Source organism: Symphalangus syndactylus, chromosome 14 (assembly GCF_028878055.3).
Source record: "Symphalangus syndactylus isolate Jambi chromosome 14, NHGRI_mSymSyn1-v2.1_pri, whole genome shotgun sequence".
Taxonomy (NCBI): Eukaryota; Metazoa; Chordata; class Mammalia; order Primates; family Hylobatidae; genus Symphalangus; species Symphalangus syndactylus.
In genome coordinates, this window is record NC_072436.2 from 42,588,837 (window position 1) to 42,609,811 (window position 20,975).

At 45.7% G+C, this 20,975-nt stretch overlaps 1 protein-coding gene across 2 annotated transcripts in view; it reads right to left on the reverse strand.

Annotated features, from left to right (window-relative positions):
- The window catches only part of SH3RF3 (SH3 domain containing ring finger 3), a 370,552-nt gene that overhangs the window by 301,885 nt on the left and 47,692 nt on the right, over positions 1-20,975 (reverse strand). The window lies entirely within an intron of this gene.

Genomic DNA, 20,975 nt, shown 5'->3' on the forward strand with positions numbered 1-20,975 from the left:
GACCTGGTCCCTGAGATTCTGCAGTGGGTTGGCAGGAAAGGCAACAAGACTACCACCTTCCTGGGCTGCAGGGCTGCAGCAGGAGCTTAGGAGCCATCTGCATAGGTTCAAACCCAACCTCTGCCTCTACTAGCTGTGTGGCCTTGGGCCAGTTCTTCCACCTCTCTGTGCCTCAGTGTACTCATCTGCAGAAAAGGGAAAACAGTGGCACCCACTCACAGGGCTATGGTGAGGGCTAAGGGAAATGAAACTAAGCACCTGTTCCCAGTGCCCAGCACAGGGGAGCACTGTGTAGGGGGAGCCTTCGCACTGCTCAGCAAGTAGTGCCAGCCTCTATGATGTGCCAGGGTCCTCAAAGGAAGTCCATCTAGGCCCACCTCTGCCTCTCGGCAGGATCTCCCTTGAGTTGTGCCCCAAAGAGTCAGCAGTCAGACTGTACGCTATTGGCACCTGATCTCATTTGGCCACAAGTAGGCCCAGAAGGCCACAGGGCATGTGGTGCAGCTCCCTCCTCCCAGAGGAGGCACACACCAGCTCAGGATTCACAGAGCCAGCCCCTCACTGCAACCAGACCTCAGCCAGCCAGGCCAGGTACAGCTGCAACCACAGCGCAGCAATACTCAGAGTTTCAAGGCCAACTCCACATCCAGCCACATGATGTGGGGCCACTCTTGCAGGAGGACAAACCCGCGACTTCTCAGCACAGGTGCTAAGTAGCTGGTCCCAGACACTCTACAAACAGACTTGGAAGGGAGTCACCTGTGTCCTTCTCCCTTGCAGGGCTGCCCAGGATGGAGGAAGGGCTGTGGGAGCCATGCCACAGCAGAAAGCTGCCTGCCACGGGATTAAATGATAGAAGGATCAGTGGCAGGACCAAGCCAGGCCTGCAAGCCACAGCCCAATGCCAGGCCTTGGGGCCAGGGGAGCTGCACCGATCCAGGGCTGTTGGCCTGGAGCAGCCCAGGGGCCCAGGAGAGCAGTGGGTGCAGGAGGGTGGACAGTCTCTGCCGTCCCAAACACCTCCGACATGGCCTCAAGGGTGGACAAGGCCTCCAGGCTGCAGCTCTGCCATGGCCAACCAGCCATGTGACCCTGAGTGAGACGTGTGCCTGCCGGCCTCTGTCCCTCATCCCATTAAAGGAGGTTTAGGGCCAGGTGGTCTGGGTTCCCTCTGGGGCCCTCCAACAACACCTGGATTCCCACTTTGGAAAAACAGGTGTGCGTACAGATTTGCTACTGCAAATGGGAGTTTCTGGTGGTGTCTCCAGAAGGCCTGCAAGGTACCTGGCCCTTCTCGCTGCAGGGCAAGGCACTCAGTAATGAGACAATGCAACCCGGAGAGGTGGAAGGGAAATTCGAGAGACCTTCCAAACGCATAGCCAGACTCCATGCCGGGATCAGGCGACACAAGTCAGCAGGTATTTAAAAGTAGAGGGGAGATTTTGAGAAGCCCAATTACCCACAGGAAGTCCAAAGGCTATTTTTAAACGCCTTATCAGAAGTCCAGGTCAAATGAGTACCAAAAAAATAAAAATAGCAAGTGCTCAGAAAAATAAGATGCAAACGCGGAGCTCTCTGGCACACGGTCAGAGGCTGCCTGCGGGGAAAGAGGCATCCTTCCAGAAAACGATGCAAAAATAGCTCCAGCAAGGGAAGCCCATCAGGCATGCCAGGGTTAGGTGCAAATGGGAAACTTAATTAAGCAGGCCTCTAAAGAACGCGGGTTTCCAAAATAAAGCCCACAGCTCTTTATGTGGCAAGGCCAAGAAGGGGTGGGGACACTCGACAGTTGACACTCAGGCATGAGTGGCAGACACTGGTGTCCGTAGGCCAGGGCCTGTCTGGTCCCAGAGGGCAGGGAAGCTTGGCAGCAGCTCCTCACTTGCCCCTTGTCCTGGCTGTCACCCCTCCTTCCTCCCAGGAACTGCCTGCCACATGACCCCAGCTACGGGACCCTCCTGTTACCTCCTTGTTCCCATGGACTACAGTCCTAGTCCTAGTCCTGTCACTCTCCTAGCCCTGTCTCCAATGAGCTTATTACTTCAAAGAGAACCAAATTGTCCTTTTTTTTCTATTAGTTTTTATCCATCTGCCAGCTACAAATATATTTGCAAAATGCTCTTCTTTTCAGTCAAAGAACCAAGGTATTGTATTAGGATTGCTTTTAAAAACCATCTTCCCTTTCCATTTTCATTTTCCCCACTTCTAAAAAGCTGTGTGTTCTCAAAATCCACAAAAAAGGATCCTGGAGTTGGGGTTGCCTCCCCAGCTCCTTTACTTTCTCCCTTCCTTGGATTTTTTCTTTTTCGTTTTTCTTTTCCAAGTAGCATTTTTAAAAATTGAGTTTGTAGCAAGCAAAGGGTTCTCTATATGGCATGTCAAGCACTGTAAGCCTCTGAATCTTTTTGTCCTGTGAATTTTGGTTGCCCTGACAACCACATTCTGGGCAGAGCTTGAGCATTCAGGATTGGAAGCATCCCCGGCCTGCAGGGCAGTGTTTAGGGTGGAGGGAATGAAGCTCAGCACCTGCCCTGATGAAACCTAAGTTCTGGTGATCACCAAACCCGTCTCTTCCTGTATATGCAGAAGATATAAAGTGCCTGTGTGTGCAAGTGTGCCTGCCCTCCCTACCCAGCCCACTTGCCGGGCCCTGAAAGTGGGGGTGCTCCTCGCCCTTCAGTGCTGCTGGAGCAAATGCCCCTCCTCCTCAGATACGCACCACTCACCTGTCAGAGGACTTCTCCATTCTACAGAACCCCAACACAGCTGCCATCAGCCAGCTGAGAGCACGGCTAAAGACTGGAGGCAGGGGTTGAGGCCCAGCCCACTGGGAAGCAGGGGTGGCAGCAGAGACACACAGATCAGGGAAACAGGGCACAGCTGGGGACACCACAGCCCAAGCTTCTGAAAGTCTCCTGCAGGTGAGAAACACAAGACTGGCATCTGTGTTATGAATCCACCTGTGTTATGAGGCTGACGGATGCTAAGTTCCTGAAACGTGGTCTGCAGGGGAAGTGCCTGTGCCTGTTTCAGGGATTCCCACCAGTGCTGGGAAGGGCTTGGACACATGTGAGGCAGACTCCATCAACAGCAACTGCCCATGCATCCAGCGTCTTGGGGAGTTTTTATCAGAATATCCTGACCTGGAGATTTGGCACACTGTGCACACACACAGGCAGAACAGACTGTTCTAAAACTTTCAAAAGTTTATTTTCAGCAGTCAGTCGCTCACTCTGGTGCCCCAGAAGGAGCATGGCAGCTGGACTCCAACTGACCTCACTTTTTCCCTGCCAGGAGACCTCGGGCAAGGCTCGCAGCCTGCCAAACCCTGTAAACGGAGATTATCAGAAAACCCATCCCCAGGGATAGATGAGGACTTAAATCAGGTGCTGGGGAGAAAACACCCTTTCTAAGACACCAAGCACTGCACAAATGTTCTTTTCCCTTTAATTGCCCTCCCTTTAATTGTGAGAAAAATGATGATTTGGGGCCAGAATGTATACTACATAATGATCTTTCTAGACCATCATTAAATGTAGAGGTAGAAACAACTCAAATGTCCATCAGCTGACGAATGGAGAAAGAAATGTGGTGCATCCATACAACAGAATATTATGCAGCATTAAAAAAATGAATGGCACATACCACATGGGTGAGCTTCAGAAACATCATGGGGTGTGAAAGAAGCCAGACATAAAAAGGCCGCAAACTGTATGATTCCATTCATATTAAAAGTTCAGAATAGGGAGACCCACAAAGTTGTCCAGAGCTGGGGTGACAGTAAGAAGAACAGTTTCTTTAGAGGTGATAAAAATGTTCTATGATTGACTGTGGTGATGGCTACACATTATCTGTTGAATATACTAAAACCACTGAATTGTACACTTTGAATGGATGAATTCATGGTATGTGAATTCTGTCTCAATAAAGCCTTAAAAGAAAAAAATGTAAATGGTGGCTAAATGACAGGAACCTATTTCTCTCTCACTCACTCAGCTGATCTTTCCAGGAAGGGCAGACTATTTTCCCTGATTCCAGTTCTCTTAAAATGTAACTTCTATTTACTCACCTTTGAACCACACTAAGTAATTTCTTTGCACGCTGACATCTGTTGATGGATCTGTATTATAACTTTTCCAACCTGCAGGTTTCCAAGTCACAAGAGGTTCATCACAATACCTCTTCTTTTTGCAAAACGCCCTTAATTTAACCACAGCTATGATGGTAGTAACTGGCATCTCACTGGAATGTCGTAAATTGAAAACTCATAAAATTAGAGCACAGAAACAGGTGCTGGAGAAATGTATGGTGAATCAAAGCCATCCCAATGACCATTCACATTTGTCAAAGTCTGAACTCGTCTGTCACTGCTGTGACCTCCATGGGTGGCTGCACTGGAGGCCCCAGGGACTGAAATAAGTTTCCAGATTTTAAAATTTAAGTCCTTGAAAAATGCAGTCCTCTGTAAGAGTCTTCCTCTGCAGTTGGAAGGCCTATTTGCATTACCTTCTGTACATTTACTTCCAGCTTCTCTCTTCATCTCACAGACTATTCCATGCTGTTTCAAGACAGAAATTCCACACGAGGACCACAGTGGCACAGGCATAGAAATTACCAAATCTCTGTATGAAAGGCTTACTCTGATCCAACACAAACGTATACCAGGCTAATACAAATTAAATTTCTAATAATAAAAGTGCATTTCCTTTTAATAATTGGGAAGTTAATGTCTCCTATGAGTAACATATGCTATAAATACTCTAAATTTTGAGAATGATGCCTGCTCAAAAGAAGAGATTTTTAAAAACTCATTTTCTGCTTTTTGTATCCAAGCATCTCAAATCACTTTCCAATAAGCCATGATTTCTCCAAACATCCCATGAGATGCAGTGCCAAGGACAGGCTCCTTGTTTAGATACAGACAGAATCATAAAGAGGTTCAGTAGACTGCGGAGTGGACGAATTAGTGCCGTATGTCGAGCTGCTCTCAAAGAACCAATATTGGGTACCGTGAAGAAATTAACCAAAGTTGACTTCTGTCGCTTGGTTTGCAAAGTGAAGGTGCAGGTAGACAAATTCAATGTTTTCAAATTGTGTTCGCCAAAATGACTGCGGGGGTTGAGGTGGAGGGGGAGGGTTTATAGGGGCTAGAGTGTGAGACCCTTTTTATCAATCCAAGAAGCACCACTTTCAACTGTTTTTGTTAAGCAGAAGGGTCTTCTGTTGAAAATAACAATAGTAAAGGTTTCAAAAACGCTGGTCTCAGTGACCTTAAAGGGTTATTGTTTTTATAACCACAGAGAAGAGGAATCCTCAGACCCAACCTGGGGACTCTGCCCAACAGGTGACTGTGACTGTGATCCCTGTGACTGCTGGAGCCTGGCTCAGGGCTTCCCCTCACATCAGCACCTCCAGGAGAAACGCGCTGGTCCTCACTGTCACACCACCCGGCTACAATGCCATGGGCAAGTGGCTCCAATTATTGGGACTGCCCTTGCCGCAATTCCACTTTCTTCATGTCAAAGGGTGGGAAATGCCTGCCCCTCAAGTCACATAATGTGGGAGGCAGCGTCAAGCCTGAGCAGACCCTCAGGAGGGGTACTCTACCCCTCTCCCAGGCTGTGAGAATGAGGATGGAAGATGAATCACTCAACAATACAGCCTGGCCACACCCAAACACATTGATTTAGAACTCACCCCACTTTCTTCTAAATAGTATTCATAGTAGGTATGCAAGACAGTAAGCTGACCAGCACCTCCGCTGGGACTGCAAGGCCCCTCCAGTGTCCTCACGGAGCCCTTAATGATTCTCCAGGGCATTGCACATTTCCTTTCCATTTGCAACAACTCACTTTCCTCTTGGTGTCAGAAACAACCTTCCCGTCCACTTTTTTAAGCACATGTCCTACGTGTCACCCATCCCAGTGGCATCACTGCATCCTTCCTCCTACCCAGTTGATAGCACGTGGGACCCTCTACTCTCATTGGCAATCTCTCCCTCTGGATCTCTCTCCATTCACTTACATGTGGTCTACAGCTACTTTCCGAATACAGCAGAAGAGGCTAGACTCTATGTGGCCCAAGAAGCCTGAAATACTTACTCTCTGGCCCTTTACAGAAAGAATGTGCTAACTCCTCGCCTGACGCAACTATTAAAATGAATTAGAATTATTTCCCCCATAAAAATATTGGCATCTAGTGGGCAAAGTATCACAATACTCTTCATATTTTCTGATTAGGTAGAGCATAGTGCTTTACATACAGTAAGTGCTTAACCAGATGTTTTCTGAATTGAACACTCCCCAAAAATGATTAATTTGAGCCTGGGTCTATGCAACACCTATGGGTGATCCCATTCTATGGATGTGAGTCATGTGACTGGAAAAAGAAGGGAGACACCCAACACCTAGCAAATTTTTTTTAAGAAAATTAGCAGGTGATTTTAAATGCACATAGACTGTAGAAATGAAACAACAAGAAAGATTTTCACCAAGTCGCTGCAACATAATTAGGTGCAATGGGAGTTTGGTAATTTACCCATCTTCATTAACAATCTGTTCACTCAGGTGTTATACAATTCCACAGGAAACACAATCAACATTTTGGAAGATTACAACCCATCAGAAACAATCGATAAAAATAGGATGTCGACCGGGCACGGTGGCTCACACCTATAATCCCAGCACTTTGGGAGGCCGAGGCGGGTGGCTCACCTGAGGTCAGGAGTTCAAGACCAGCCTGGCCAACATGGCGAAACCCCATCTCTACTACAAGTACAAAACTTAGCTGGGTGTCGTGGCGGGTGCCTGTAATCCCAGCTACTCAGGAGGCTGAGGCAGGAGAATCGCTTGAACCCACGCAGTGGAGGTTGCAGTGGGCCAAGATCATGCCACTGTACTCCAGCCTGGGCAACAAGAGCGAGAATCCATCTCAAAAAAAAAAAAAAAAAAAAAGTATGTTAAGGTGATTGTAATAGAGGGAAAGATTCTTATCACAATGTTTATTAAAATTCACCTACACAGAATCATCCCACATCATCACAGGAAAAGTTCAAAGCAACGACAATTACAACATCAAAGAGCACCTGGAAGTTTCCTTTCCTTTATAGTTCTGTAGACTTCTTCCATGATAAACCACAAACAGATCTGTTAGAGAAACAGCAGGGGAACATTCCACACAAACAGAGTTTGCATCCAACCTCATGGAGGCATCCATTATGCAATCAAGTGCAGAAAGTATGATCGCTCCAACCTTATGCCAACCACTGGATGTGCCTAAGACCATGATCTCTGGCCACTGTCGGCTTGAGAACTCTGACCAGTGTTGAGAAGTGGGTCTCACTGTTGGGGAATTTGTAAAAGATCTGCTTAAAGCTCCAGACAGTGCAGATACTGATGCAAACCTAAAAGCTATTTTTACTGGGCTTTTACATTCAACTTTGATTATTACACAATACATTAAATTGATAGGGGGTAAATTTTTAAAGCAGAGAATATGGACTCACTTTGGGAGGCCAAGGCAGGCAGAACACGAGGTCAGGAGTTCCAGACCAGCCTTTCCAATATGGTGAAACCCCGTCTCTACTAACATTACAAAAATTAGCTGGGTGTGGTGGTGTATGCCTGTAGTCCCAGCTACCCAGGAGGTTGACGCAGAAGAATTGCTTGAACCGGGGAGGCAGAGGTTGCAGTGAGCCGAGATAGCACCACTGTACTCCAGCCTGGGTGACAGAGACTCCGTCTCAAAAAAAAAAAAAAAAAAAAAGTCAAAGGACTGAACACGTAAGTGCCCCTCCCTGTCTGCCTGGTAGATGTTGGGGGTGTCAGGTAGAGCCTGACAATCAGAATGCCAAGGCCAGGTAACTCCAGATCAAGCTTGGCCAGACCTCATGCCACCTCCTTCTTAACACACCAGAGCCTCCTCTATCTCAGGGGTATCAGAAGCAGCGTTTTCCATTCCCGAAGAAACACAACACTGTCAGCGAGGTCACAGCCTGGGGAAGCCTCTGCTAGCAGGGCAGTGGAGGCATCTCTCTCAGAGAGTGGCTTCAGGGGGAGTGAGCAAGTTTCCACTGGAGGGACTCCTATGGGAGGGTGGAAGGGGCTGGTGAAGACAGAGGCTGCCTGCTTCCCTCAGAGGCAGCTTCCATCTCACAAGATGAAAAGAGCACTTCACAAACATTTTCAGGTTTTTTTTTTTAATTAAACAAAGGAAAAGGTGTGAGACTAAATGCCAGCTGCTACACAATGCCCGGCAAAGCGAACACGTTCCCTCTGGCAACTGCACAGAGAGAACCACCCTAGAAAGCAGGAACAGTTTTTAATCTGTTCATGGATGTCAATAAATAACGAAACTGTAATGCCTGGCTTCTGCGATGGTGTTTCTCAGAGTCTCAAAGCACACACTGACGGCAAGCGCCACGTGGTGGGAGGGGGTCTTGCAACGTCAGGAGCAAACCCAAGCGCTTTGCATTCCAGCCCTCAGCACGCAGCCCAGGTGGATGACTGCACCCTGACTATAGGCAAACTGCTGCCAGAGAGGGGACGGGACCCCTGCCCCTCCATAGGGATGCAGTCACAATGACGGGGGATGCCGCTTCTCTGCATGTGATCTCTTTCATCCAGACCAAGAGCCAAACCCAGGGACAACACAAACCCCAGGGGAAACAATGTGCATGCTTCATCCATGCCTGCTGTGTGGATGGCTGGGCCCACGGGGTCCCAGCACACACTGAGCAGCAGCCTCCCATGGAACCCTGGAGATGGTGATCACTGTGAGGAAGACACGACTAAGAGACCAGGCTCCAGCCCAGACAGCTTCCATTTCCTGTGTCCCAGATCCCACAGAAAGACCGGCACAGTTGTCTGCTCGGGTGGCGGTGGAGTGTTCAGAGGCACCCCTGCTACATAGCAAAGCTGCAGCTACGTGTGCTACAACTGCAGTTGGGGACCACTCACTGCGCTCACAGGGTGGCCTGCAAGCCGGTGCAGACTCCACCCAAGCAGGTGAGATGGAGCAAAGGCAACCCCCGCTGTGCACCCCTTCCTTACAATCCCTACCTCCCTCTAAAGACGGGCTGCTCTGAGGGGGTCCTGAGAGTCCTGACAGGCACAACACAGGCAAGCTTAACACCCACGGTGAGGGCGGCAGGAAGAGAGCACCCAGTCCATGCTGATGAGCTGAGAATGGGGTCCTGGTCACAATGGCAGAGGATGCTGTCAGAGGGAGGTCTGAAGCAAGCCCACTTGTGTGCCTGTGTGTGGACATGCAGACATATATACACAGTCATGTACCACTTAACAAGGGGAATACATTCTGAAAAATGAGTCCTTGGGTGACATCATTGTGTGGACATCAGAGTGTACATACGCAACTCCAGCTGGCACAGCCTAAGACATACCTAGGCTATGTGGCACAGCCTATGCTCCTAGCCTGCAAAGCTGTGCAGCATGGACTGTACTGAACACCTTAGGAGCTGGAATGGTAAATGTTTGTATCTAAACACAAGGAAGGTACAGTAAAGATATAATCTTATCACACAGTATATGCAATTGTCAACGATAGCAACATCTTCAGGCAGTACATGACCGTATTTACGTGTATGTGGCCTTAAGCACCATCTTAGCTTTTTCTAAACAATGCCTTAAAAAAAAAAAAAGTCTTTGTTTGTCTTTTGCACTCTGGAGAAAAGAGCTTTCCTAATTCAGACCAAACAGAAAAGACTAAACAGGTCATATCAGATCAAAGAGTTTTTTAAATTGTGCAATTATAGGAATTTCAAGTAGATTTTAAAACTCAATCTAAGATAACAACAAATAAACTGATGCCTTTGGGAATAATTTCTTGTAATGACAAATAAGTAGTCAGCACCGTGGGGACAGAGTCCTGTGTCTCTCACCTTGTGGCTCTGGAGCCAGCAGAGTGTGGCCATGATGCTGGAGAAATATGCTTAAATGATTCATGACAGATGGGACCAGCACTTATGGGGTGGGGTGCCAGGGCTGGGCCCAGCTCCGCCTCTGGGAGAGGAGCAAACTTCCTAGGGGCACAGGTTGGGGGGGGCAGCATTGTGGCTTCTACCCTTCCAGTTAGTTCTAGCATGCTTTTTTGCCATAAACTGGGTGAATATATGGACCCGCAGAATCACACATTTACTGAAAATGAAACTGAACTCTCACCCCATAGCTGGGGAGGTGAGACTGGCGCTGGGGTTGTAGGTGGAACCTAAGGCAGCAATATTCACTGGAGCCTCTGCATTCCCACATGCTGCCCAGTCCTCAGAGTACCCCAAGAAAAATGGTCACCTCAAAGCTGTGTGTGTGGCTCCTTTGAGAAAAGTTATTAAGATGCATTTCCCGCAGGGTCTTCCTAGCGTGCTCCATCCCAACCCAAAACCCCATTCCAATAGGAGCTGTTTTTTAATAAACTGGGGGCAGGAGGTTATTTGTTTGCTTTACTGGTTACTGGAAATGTCAAAAACAGAATTGACTTTCTAAATCAAGATCTGGGTAACTGGCCCTACATGCTTTTATTTTACACACACCTTGAACTTCCACGGGTGGTCCAGCATGGTGCTGAAGTGTTTGCACTCTAAAGCCTCACTCCCCAGGTTCATATCCAGGCTCCGCCTCTTAATGCTATGTGACCTCACGTAAGATACTCAACTTCTCCGTGCCTCAGCATTCTCATCTGCAGGATGGGGATAATGGCAGTACCTGCCACTAGGGCTGCAATCAGGAGTATATGAACTCATCTGGGCAAATGCAAAGGAAAGCATCTCGTACATGGGAAGCACTCCAGTTCTCTTCATCTTCTTTTCAGTGAGGCAAAAACAGAAATCTCAGTAATGACATTTTCAAATACTGGGAAAATTATTAAAAGTAGCATTTCAAGGACACAGAGACAGGGACTGCCCTCTCCTGAAGTTAAAATCACCCTGGGAATGCACAATACAAGTGAAGACACTGGGTTAAATACAAAACAGGATCCCAGTGACTAAGGGAATAAAAATGGCCCAGAGAATGGTATGAAATGTGCTCGTGACAGCCAAGGCCAGGCCTGTGCTGGCCAAGCATGGGGCATGGGGCACAGGGCCAGCTATCCCAGGAGCCGGGGGAGGATGTACCCACACCACCCGACTTGGCCCCTCTGACAGGAACAAGAATGCCCCTAATTACAAGACACTTTCACCTCACTTCTTCTACCATGCTACAGAAGATTAATAACTGAAGTATTAGTGTGCCAAGTTAATTTGAAATCACAATATAAAATCCTGGATGAGTTTCGTCTGTTTAAAGTCTCCCACTTCCTTTCCAGAAATTGTCTTTTCCACCAAGAGCCATGTGCCTAGTGAACTAAGGTGAACCAGGAGTGTCTGAGGGCTGTCCTGTCCAGGGACTTGGCTCCAGCTTCTCTGCCATCCCCAGGGGCAGGAAGACCAATGCCTGGCCAAAGACACAGAGATTCCACCCCCAGCATTCTGTGAAATCCTTTGATGCCCTGTGATGTCTGCACCTTTCAACATGCTCTGTGACTCAAGTAAATGTGATGTCCTGAGTTTATTTTGTTAAATTAATTTGCCTCTTCGGATCAAGGATTTAAAGTAAGAATTTTTCTTCAGGTTCCCGGCAATAAAAAGCACAGCTGTCTTCACTCTCCTCTGATGCTCTAACAATCCAATCTTTTATTGTTTAAAAAAATAGGCAAACACACTGAGCTCCTCTTACATGGGATTTTATTCACATCGATTAGGAAAGATGCCTTACCTGATAACACGTCCCTGTCAAATTATTCTTCCACTTGATCAATATACGGAAAAATAACCACCCTTTAAATCCCAATGGGAGAGAAATTCTAACAATCAGGAAAATATCTCAGATGCAATCCAAACTGTCTACGAATGAATATATTCCACTCTAATCACATTTTACTATCTCCATGGTGTAACAGCCCCAACAAAGGGAATCGAAATACACAAACAGATAGGCAGGTTCCATATTTTAATCAGGTGGGTGGTGCTACAATATGGGTATATTCACAGACACCTACAATTCTTTTCATATTTTTCAGGTGGAAATAAATGGAAAATGTATATATTTTCTTACATTCTTGGTTGTTTGATGAGGCCTTTTTTGCTGAGGGACCAGCTTCAATGACAAACTGTCTTTGCTCAGTTTTCTGGACAACCACGTAAATGCCTCACTGGGCTTGGCAAATACTTTCTTGAATGTGGCACAACTCCCTGAACTCTGCAAACCCAACCAGAAAGTTCTGGCAGAATAGGAGGCTGCACATTCACAGGAGGCACTTGGAGAGGCTGCTTCCCGGTGGCAAGGGGAAGCAGGCAGCCCAGTGTGGGGGTGGGGCCTCTGGTGGGACCAGCTCACTCTCTCTAGGAAGCCCATGGAGGCACAGGAGCACCCCAGCACTGGATGGGGGAAGCCAACAACCTGGATCAGAGGGGCTCAAAGCTGAGCAACAGCTCAGCCTCCCAGCCCAGCTCTATCCCCACAGGACTCTGAGCAGACCCATGATTGGGACAGACAGGTGACCAGAGCTCTCCCAGGGCCCCGCCACAACAGTAGCAAAGACCACATCTGATATATCTGCTTTCATCACCTGAAAAGCTGCCTTTCTGCATTTCATCCTCCTAGGAAACTCCTGGCCTTTGTGCAATAAATGTCTTATTTTTATGAACAAGGATATGAACTTGATCATTTGAAGTAAGGGAGAAGGAACAGAGTTGAACACTGCTTTGACCAGTCACCTATCCAAGAAGCTCCTAGAACTCCCAAGGGAGAGTGTAGAAATTCAGACCACCTGGAAGGAGATATGGATTTACCCAAGCATCACAGGGCCAGCCAAGGCAACTGGGGCAGTGCCTTGAAGCACATGCAGGAGACTGCAAAGCACATGGAACCACCACATGGGCTCAACACCCCACATTCACAGAGAGATCGTGATACCCTGGACAGCACCCAGCACTCAACACACAACGTGTCACTCAACCCCACTAAGGACCATAGGGCTCCATTCTACGGAAGAGAACAACTGAGGCTCTGAGGAGCTGGGGCACTCACCTGCAACTGGTAGGTGTGGGGGCACAGGTCTCTGGGATTCTAGAGCCCACTTTCCTTGGGACAGTGCCCTAGAGAGAACGGCCCAGGGACAACAAAGTGGCCTGGCAGGGGCCCCTGGACAGGTAACTTAACCCCCTTGGCCTTACTTCCTCATATGTAAAGAGTATTAATAATTCCTGACCTGACCGAGCTGCTGGGAGGATCAAATGCACCATGTAGGAAAGTGCTGAGAGACTCATCAGTTTTGTTTTTGTTTTCAGGGATGAACTGTACATTTTCAGAATCAAAGAGTGAGTGGACAGGCAGGATAAAAGAATTTAATTTCTCATTTTTTTATTTCAAAAATAAAAGTTAAGGCTGAATTGTGAAGAGCTGGGGTAAGACTCAAATGTTCTAGTCCTGGTTTATACACAAAAGACACAGCCTTCAAAAGGCCACTGAAACCGATCCCTCTCCAGGCTTCAATTTCCAGATCTTTACTGTGTGGGAGTTGAACTACTATATGCATCTAAATACAAGGTAGAGCTTTGTTTCCAAAATCACCCAGCAGCAAGGGAGAGGTCACCATCTCTTTGGTTCCCTGTGTAGACTCTCACCTCGCAAAGCACTTACCAGTTACTTTATTAAGAACACCAAAGTAGTATATGGACAAAATACACAAGCCTGAAACTAACTCAACTGATAGTCATCTCAGGATGTGCTTTTTGAGAATCAGTATACAAGAAGGCAAGTTAACACAGATTCAGTAATTAACCCAAAAGGAATGATCCACAATTCTGGGTCAGTTTTGGACAGTGCTGGACAGTTTTGTACACAATGTTCTAAAAATTACTTTTAAAAAGTTAATTTTTAGTGCTGAATAAATTATCATTGTGGCTTGGGATAAAAACAACTAGAAAATATATCTCACAACAGTCATGTGGAAGGATGATGAGATCTGAAACCTGTTAGGAGACCCAAAATGGGGTCCTGTGATGATGAAGACACCAATGTCAAAGATTCATGGGAAATGTTTAAATTATTTTATGAAATATGAGTGAAAAACAGTATAATTTTATATGGTAATATGCATATGGAAATAAACTATATATTAGAAACAGGCAGTTGAGCATTTTATTTCCTAGAAATTCAAACATCCAAGTTGGCCTGACACTTTAATTTTAAAATTAAAAATAAGAAATCATTTAAGTTGAGAATTACTTTATATGTAGACCACTGCAGTAGTTGATATCAAGGAAATAACAGCCTAGCCTCAAAGCATTACAATGTAACTGAAGCCATTACTTACCCACTCATTCATTCCTTTAGTACCAATTTATGCAACATCAATTCATTCTTGCAATTAATGCAAAATATCTCTTGTGCACGTTCCATGTGCTTTCTGTGTCCCAAGCACATCCAGGAAGAAAAACACCTGACTATGTGAGATTATACTATGCAGACACCTTTCTGGGACAGTATAGTTTGAGTGTGTCCCTCAAAGTTTATGTGTTGGAAATTTGATCCCTAATGCAGAGGGTTTGGATCTTTAAGAGATGATTAGGCCATGAGGGCTTCACCTTCCTAAGTGGGTTACTGCCATTGTCGTGGGAGTGAGCTAGTTATAAAAGCAGGGATTTCAGCCCCATTCTCGCACATGTACACATACCATCTCACCATGTGATGCCTTCTGCCATGGGATGACTCTAACCAAATGCCAGTGCCATGCTCTCAGACTTCCCCACCTTCAAAATCATAAGTCAAATACACTTCCATTGTTTATAAGTTACCCAGTTTGTGGTATTCTTTTCTAGCGGCAGAAAACTAAGACAAACCTCTTCATGCTTCAACAGGTGAAGCAATTACCTACTTTTTAAAAATTATTCAGGTTTACAGCATACATATGTTTATCACATAGATAATCTTTTTAAAGTTCAAAATCAGGCTCCTCCTCCCTGAGCAATGAGCAAACATCGCTAAACTGGCCTTTGGTTGCTCATTCAAGGCCCTTACAGCCATGACAATATAACTACAGTAAAGCCTAAAAGGAAAACCAGAGAATATACTAACACATAAACCTAATTCCTGCCAGGATGGAAAAAAAAAGGTGTAAGTCATGGAAAAATGGTGTTAGAATGTGGCATGGATGAAGTATGCTTAGAGATGTCAAGAAAAAGGCAGGGAGACAGATGGAACCTAGCATCCGCTGCCACGGCTGGAGAAGAAAGAGGAGGCAGGAGAGTGGCCTCAGAGAATAGGAACCCCCTGCGGCTGGGAGGGAAATTTGGATTTGGTGTGTTCGGCAACAGGCATCTACTGTAGGTCCTTATGCCGGAGGAGAAGGTAAAAATGTAACTTTTAATAAAGAGGAATCTGGTGAAAGTAGGAGTGTGGTATGGACTGAAGGATAAAGAAACTTTTGGGGACTTTTCTGCTGTGGTTGTTAGTGTGTGTGTGTGTGTGTGTGTATGTGTGTTACACCAGTGGAATCCTTTCTTCACACAAACCCTTACACAGCTAGATGCAACATGCCATTCTCAACTGGATCCTGGAACAGAAAAAGGACGTGAGTGGCAAGACTGCTGAAACCCTAGTAAAATCTGTAATTTAGTGAACAGTAATGTATGCATGTTAATTACTTAGTTTTGACAAATGTACCATGGTAGCATAAGATATCAACATTAGTGGAGACTGGGCAAGGGGTATACAGGAATCCTCTGTTCTGTTTTTTCAACTTTTCCATAAATCTAAAATCATTCCCAAATAACAAGTTTATTTGAAAAATTCTGAACAGAAGTCCAACACTGAACACAGACGAGCTGGAAGGACCTGCCCATGCCATCACTTCTCCTCACCACCTCCACATGTTCATGCTGACAGAGGGTCTGTAAGTACGGTGTGTGCACAGCAGGCTGGCCCATCAGAGGGCTTTTTCAAGAAGGAGAAAATTGGTAAGTAGGATTGGAATGTTATCAATCTGAGGAAGCTTGCCTCAGGGTAAACATATTGCATGGAGAAATCTGCTGACAAATCCCACTGCAGAGCTCTCTACATGGGTGGTCCCTTCCAAATAAGCTTGCCCTGGACTCAGCCCCTGAAGCCCCTGTACCCACACTCTTAGCTGATCGGGTATATTAGTCTGTTTCCACACTGCTGATAAAGACATACCACAGACTGGGCAATTTACAAAATAAAGAGGCTTAATGGACTTACAGTTCCACATGGCTGGGGAAGCCTCACAATCATGGTGGAAGGCAACGAGGAGCAAGTCACATCTTACATGGAGGGCAGCAGGCAAAGAGAGCCAAGCAAAAAGGGTTTCTCCTTATAAAATCATCAAATCTTGTGAGACTTATTTACTACCACAACAACAGCATGGGAGAAACCACCCACATGACTCAATTATCTCCCACTGGGTTCCTCCCACAACACGTGGGAATTATGAGAGTACAATTCAAGATGAAATGTGGGTGGGGATACAGAGCCAAACCATGTCATTGGGCCAGGGGAATGACCCCTGAGGAGCCAGTTCATTGGCTAGCTAATGGCCTCTGTGTACCTGCTGTGAAGTAATTCCCTGAGCCAATGAGATGGTCCCTTTTGGGAAATGGAATCAGGAAACAGAGAAGAAGTCATAAATACCATCTGCCAAATCAGGAAAGGCAGGAGAGTCAGAGAGAAGCAGAGACTGTGGGCAAAGGAAGGAGGCCGAAGCCCTGACTGGTGGGGAACACCAGTGGAGGGCAGTGGTTCAGTGGCAGCACAGGTAGAGAGGGAGGCAGACAGAGAACAGGGCCCAGCTGTGTGACTGGCAGACTAGAAAAAAAAAAGACTTCTCCTGTGGTTCCTAACCCCACTGAGACCCAGTTGTTCAGCTGTGCCTGGGTCCCCACAGAGGGGAAACCTTACAATAAGATCCCACCACTTGAGGTAATTTGAATGGGTCTGACTCTTGCAACCCAAAGAGTCTTTTTAAAAACACCTTTAGGCCCAAATGATCCAGCCTCTGTCTTTTTTAAGAGCCCTAGTTCTTTCATCGGTGACTTTTTTGACCCCTGTATTTTCCTGCAAAAAGGAGCACTTTGAGGGGTAAGAGATAGCATGGTTTAGCCAAGAGGGCTATGGTTTGAATGTGTCCCCCAGATCTCATGTGTTGAAAACACAATCTCCAAATTCATATGTTGATGGCATCTGGAGGTAGGGTCTTTGGAGGTAATTAGGATTAGATAAAGCCATCAGGGTAGGGCCCCCGTGATGGGACTTGTGGCTTTAGAAGAACAGGAAGAGAGACCTTAGCTAGCACATTCTTGCCTTCTCACCATGTGATGCCCTCCACCATATTACAGCACAGCAGGAAGGATCTCATCAGATGCCAGTACCATGTTCTGGGACTTCTCAGTCTCCAGAACTGTGAGCTCATGAAACTTGTTTTCTTTCTAAGTTACCCATTCTTTGGTATTATGTTATAGCAACAGAAAACACACTAAGACAAGGACACTGGGCTGGGCAGCAGTTAAGAGATCTCAGGGCTACCCCCCAGCTCCGAGCCACAACTCTGGGCAAGTCACGTCCTCTCACGTTCTGCTTTTTCATCTAATATGGGAGGAGTCTGGACTCACTGTCAGCAGCTCCAAAAATCTACAGACTGCCTTTCTTTATATCATCCTCTTACTCCTTGGCCATCACCTCCAGAATCAGAGGATAAAAAGGATCACATGTCAGAACAGGAAGTAGAACCTAATTTTGATTATCTCAATTTCCACGCAGCTGCAAGATACGTATTTCTCTGGTCAGGGACATTGTACATCCTACTCGCTTCCTTTCAGCTGCCATGACATTTCACAGACTCTTCTGAGGCTCAATTAAACAATGTGAATCTCAGTTTACTTACAGACTCTCATTCTGGTTTAAAAATACACACACACACACACACACACACACAAATTATTATACTTAAAAAAAAAAAAGTATTTTCCCCAAAACCTTCACACAAACACAAAAAGTTAATTTGAATATCTTACACAGGGAAGATGGTCCATAACTACTTTCTCAGGAGGTTTCCATGAAGTCATCATTTATTAATTCAGTGAATATGTCCATATTCATTTCACTGTAACACAATTATTTTGCTCATTAAACATTTTGTGCTGCCAGAGACACCTATGAAATCTAATAAGCAGTTTCCAGAACTACACGACACACCAATTAAAAATGTTAATTAGATCTAAGTGAACAACACAAGAACTTTAACAAAGTGAATTCCTGGGAGGACAGGAAGAGGAGCATGATCCATAAATAAGCCAACTGCCCTGCCTTGCTGTCTCACCACAGACTCTTTTGGTTCTGAAAAATACCGCATTTGAGTCCAAAGGCTTTGGGTTAAAGAGTTGACATAAATAAAACATAGCAATGTTGGGAATAATCTCTGACAAATACAGTTAGAGAATATAAACTATCCAAGTATAATATCTCTGGGGGACCTGCTACAGGAGACCATCTAAAGCTCACAAAACAATAAAAAAAGGAAATTAAAGCATACCCCCAATATTCGTCCACCACACTGAGTATATATCATTTCTAGCAAAAGCAGTATTATTCATGGGGGCTCAATGAATTGCAATGGAGAACATTCATAAAAGAGCTCTAAAAATGAAAGCAAAGAGGCAGATAAAAACATGACAACTAAGTTTCCGACATTTATAGAATATGACTCTGCAATGTATGAAATACATATGAAAATATTTTGCTTGGTACATTGGTGCCTCATATTTTTTCCTTATCCTAAGAAGGGGTAGGTTTGTTGTATAGCAGCACAGATTGATATGGATATAGAAAGAAAAAGTATTTTTAGTTTTAGGGTAGACTTGTTTGTTTGTTTATATCTTAGCAAAGAAACATACTTGAACAATTGGGAGAAAAGACTTAGGCCTTTTGTTTAGGTCTAATTTTCCGATTATGTTAGATGATCTGGGAGATACGTTGGCAAATCAAATGAGACTCCTGCTAGAAACTTCCAATTTAATGGAGAAATCCTACCTCAAAGGAGAAAGGTGAATTAAACAAACAACTTTACTTGCTCTTGACCTACAAGCCATCTGGCAGTTGGCCAGAATAAATTAAACCAACTGCCTTGTCTAATAGGCTTTAATATTTCTTACATCTGAAATCTACTAGAGGATCAAGTTGAAGGGGGTTCTTAGCATTTTCCTGGGGAGTCTACCTGTCCTAAGTTATTCAGAGTTTTTAGATTACTACACATGCAGGATGTCAGTGTGGTCTAGACACTATCATCTCTCCCCTCACCCTCACCCTCACCTCAACACCCTGTGGCCTTGTTCTTTCTCTGGACCACTGACGCTAACTTTGTAGGAATGGTGCCCCTCCCGGAGCAGGTGATGGTCCAGAGAAGTTAAATAGCAGCTTCACATACAGTTCCAAGGAGTCATGGAGCTGCCAAGTCCATACACAAACCCTCTGGCAGATCACAGGCCCCAAGTCTAAAAAATCTCTGCCCCAGACTATTTCATGTCCAACTTATTCATGCTACGACGGCAGAGCCTGGTTATTTACAGTCCCTTGTACCACCCTAAGTATCTTTCTTAGTAGATAGAAAAGAAAATCACCATGCATTGGGCTCCTTCTCTGCACCAGCCCCAGGCTTGGCATTTAATCTTCCTCCTTCACAATCCTGCACAGGAGCTATCATCGTCCCTGGTTTTGCATCTGAAAACACACTCCCCCTTATTCTGACTCTGGGCTAAGTGTGTCTGTAAAGAAAAGATAAAGGCAGATGGCTAATCTCAGCACCACACAAGTGACTTTCCCAGTAAACAGAGCTTATCGTCTCAGACTCTGGAACATTGAAATACAACTTCCACCAGGTCACACAGCAAGTGGTTGACAAAGCTGGGGAGAGGCCTGCTCACCCCAGTGCAGGGCTATCTTGAGGCCATCATACCTCACCTAAAATGCCAAATCTCCTGAGTGATCGATTTCCTTTCCACCAGTCTCACCCTGACAAATGCATCCTTATCCTCCAGCTAGTGATCTTTCTCCCCTAAATACACACCATGGGCTGAAAACTGTTCAACAATGCCGTGTCACCTATAAGATAAGGTTCATGGCTGAGCCTAACTTCTGCCAGTGTAACAGCCTCCATTCCTGTTTCCATGCCCCTATGCCTTCTTTTTTAGAGACAGGGTCTGGATCTGTGACCCACGCTAGAGTGCGGTGGCACCATCATAGCTCACTGAAATCTGAAACTCCCAGGTTCACGTGATTCTCCTGCCTCGGCCTTCTGGGTTGCTGGGACTACAGGCATGCACCACCACACCTGGCTAATTTTTTTATTTTAATTTTTTGTAGAGACAGGGTCTCATTATGTTGCCAAGGCTGATCTCAAACCCCTGGACTCAAGTGATCCTCCCGCCTTGGCCTCACAAAGTGTTAGGATTAGAGGCATGAGCCACCATGGCTGGCCCCTATGCCTTTTGATCAAGAAATTGTGAGCAACTATTGGGCTCCTAAAAACACAGCATTCCATTGCACATGGTGTTCTCTCAGAGTATCTCATTGCTGCTCAGCTGTCTTCTCTCAAAACACCTCCTTCCAGTCATCAATGAAATAACCTTTCAATTAATTGGCTTCCTCCTCTGTACCCTTTTCTATTTTATGAAACTCTACAATTGCTACTTGACTCAAGAATCACAAAATAATCATTGCACAAGTCTGCTTTTCCCCCACTAGTTGTATGTTGGTTATTACCCTTTGAATTTTCAAGATTTAGCACTGTGCCAAGTAAAGAGCAGACACCCAGGAAACGCAGGTGGACAGAATGAGGCTTTCCAGTGTGCTGACCAAAACCCAAAGGAGCTAGGCCCCCAGTGAAGACAGAGTCTCAAGGATATAACATGCAGA